The following is a 3,074-nucleotide window of genomic DNA, read 5'->3' as shown; positions in this document are numbered from 1 at the left end:
GTTCTATATCTCTATTGCGACATGAAGTTTCATATTTAACTGTTGGCAGAAAAAGTGGTGCAATAAGTATCTAAACCTTGCATTTCGCAAGAATGCCAGCGCTTTCACATTTTCCAGATCTGCTATAGGACACTTCAAAGAAGTGTGAAATGTCCTCAGCCACGATCTCCTAGAGTCGAGAACCATTTGCCCTTCCTCCCTGATTATTCCTTCCTGCTTGTTAAAGTAAATGCCATGTTGTTGTGCTGTGTTTTGGCGTGTGGTGGCTGCGTTCTGTCTACCATGCTTCCCTATGGGTGTGGTACCCAGACTGAATTGCCACAATTTGCTTGTGTGCGCGTGATACCGAGGCAGCTGGCCAATGTAACTTCTCCCATACCACCTGTTTTGACTAAATTTTGTTTTACTAATTGTCCAGCTGTATTGGCGTCATGTAAGCATAGCTTTTATTAACCTGGGTAGCAATTTCTCATTTATATATAGCGTGTGTTTTGGTCATAGTTTCACGTTAGTGATTCAGTATTTATACACTAATCCAATGGTTTTGTGCACACGAAAGGTGACTTACTACAAAGTGTGATTCTGGTACAAAAAAAAAGAGAGGCTTTAGCAGGCATATATGCCTGGGATGCCGATAAATTACATTCACTACTACTGCAGAAATTCATAAGAGCCAAAACCTTTAAAAACCAGACTGAATACTAAGCTTGAAATGAAAGTATCAAAGGGGAGACCAAGCTAAACATCACAGTAGTTGCTCTACATTGTTTCAGCTCAGTTAGATTTATTTTTTAAATGTACCATTCTGTATTGAACATCTCCCAACCATAGTCAGGAAATTTAATTAAGTGTACCCTTTCCAACCTAAAACATTTCAACTAATTATAGAGAGACGGACTATTTTTTACCAAAATAATGTATATGGTTAGTTATTTTAGTTCTCTGTCTTTGCCCATTAAATTGATTTAATCATATCTCCTGCCTAGGAAAATTACTATTTTCCAGGAAGGAAATGTGATTTTCTTCTGCGATCATTTAAAAGTTGGGAAAAGATCAGAATTAGTGTTAATGTCAGCTGCAGTTTCTCAATCTCTGAGAATCCTGTAGTAAAAGAAGCCTCTTGGTGAGCTGGGAGATTTGTGCCCAGTGACAAAGAGATAGTTTGTAAAATGCTGTGTAATTGGAAGTTACCACGAATGAAAATGCATGACAGCGTGATGTGGCCTGTAGAAAATCCCCCTGAGCCAGCTTCAGCACTTTCATCCCAAGTCTGAACACTTGCTATGTCTAAAGGAGAATTTACGATGGGATGTTACAGTATGGATTCTTTCCAGCTACTACCTAAATGCAGTGTGGGGGTCATTGCCTTGCTTTGTGACGACAGTGTCTTTGAAAATATGCAAAGTCAGAATCCAGGCTCAGGCCAAGGTTTTTAAAGAGTCTGGCTCCTTACTACACAAAGTAGAGTGAGGGGAAAACAAGACCCACAGATTGTAGGGGGGGGTTATCTAAACATTTCATTTTCAAAACCTTCAGGTTGGCATTACCACATTCTTACACATGTATCGAAAGCAGTGAGAAAGGGAAAACATTCATGATTAACTCATCTCTCTTTTGAATTGGAAGCACACCAACTCAAGAGATTACTAATCCAGACTACAATCATATTATTGGTTTTTATCCCTGAATCAGGAGTGTGTTACTGGTACAGTATTTATTCAGGATGGGATTCTAAAATGACTTACAAACTTGTTGAAAATTTGAATACCTCCACACCAGCCTAAAAATTGACCTTAAGTTCCTAGAATCTCTGATGTTCTTTTAAATTAATGGAAAAATAATTTGTGAACTGTATATAGAGAGTGCATTCATAAGTGTGATGATGTATTTTATCACTAATCCAAGATGTCGATATTAGAGTCTATTTTGCTTATATTTTAAGTGTTATAATTTTTGCAATTCACTGATGGTGTATCATTTTCAAACTGCTTTAAATATTCATTAGAAACAAATATTTGAAGATTTTACTTAATAGTAATTACCTTGAACTGTGCATTTCTAGTTTGTAATATATATTTATTTAGTTTGTGCCTTTAGTTTCTGAAAGTTATATTTGTAATATATTCAGAAAATGCACTTTTTATCACTTACAGCTGTGGTTTTCATACTGCCTTGAACTATTACTGTTCTCTTTACCACTTCCAAAGTTTTTTGGAGGAAAGAGAAAAACCCCAAAGGTTAGAACTAATGAGTAGTAAATATAAGAGAAACATTTTGGCATTTCTTATTAAGAATGTAGAGATATTGAGTACATTGCTTCCTATTTGGCTGAATACAAAGAATGCCTTCATTGACTTGTAGTTCTGAAGTTTAAATTAATGACAGGACAATTCATTTGCATTTCCTGATGAAAGTAAAAGCATTTTAAAGAGAAATAGTTGCCCTAACCGGTTTGGCTCAATGGACAGAGCATCGACCTGCGGACTCAAGGGTCCCAGGTTCGATTCCGGTCAAGGGCATGTACCTTGGTTGCAGGCACATACCCAGTAGGGAGTGTGCAGGAGGCAGCTGATCGATGTTTCTCTCTCATCGATGTTTCTAACTCTCTGTTCCTCTCTGTAAGAAATCAATAAAATATATTTAAAAAAAAGAGAAATAGTTGATGTTTCACACCCAACATACAGGCAGCTGACACTAAACAGCCACACCCCATTTAATCAGTTAGAGTGAGAGCACAGTAGTTGAGCCCTCCTCTGAAGAACATTCTGGGCTGGAGGCCGGGAACACTCTGTGGTTGTATTCCCTGTGTCTTATCCTAGTTAGGCCCATTTTATTTGTGCTTTTTTGTTATTATCTTGGTTAGTTTTTACTTTTGCACTATAGTCTAGAGATCCAAATGAGCTGAAAAGTTCACAGTTTAACAGACATTTAAATACTTTATTTTTAGTTGTCATTCTAGTCATTATTGATTAGAAGCATGACTCCTGAAAGAGAGGGAAATAAAGCCCAAAATTTAGCAAAATACTCACTATATAAATAGGCATATGTTTTATTTTTAACCCAGCAAAATAATG

Source organism: Myotis brandtii, unplaced genomic scaffold, assembly GCF_000412655.1.
Source record: "Myotis brandtii unplaced genomic scaffold, ASM41265v1 scaffold39, whole genome shotgun sequence".
Taxonomy (NCBI): Eukaryota; Metazoa; Chordata; class Mammalia; order Chiroptera; family Vespertilionidae; genus Myotis; species Myotis brandtii.
This window is presented reverse-complemented; position numbering follows the sequence as displayed.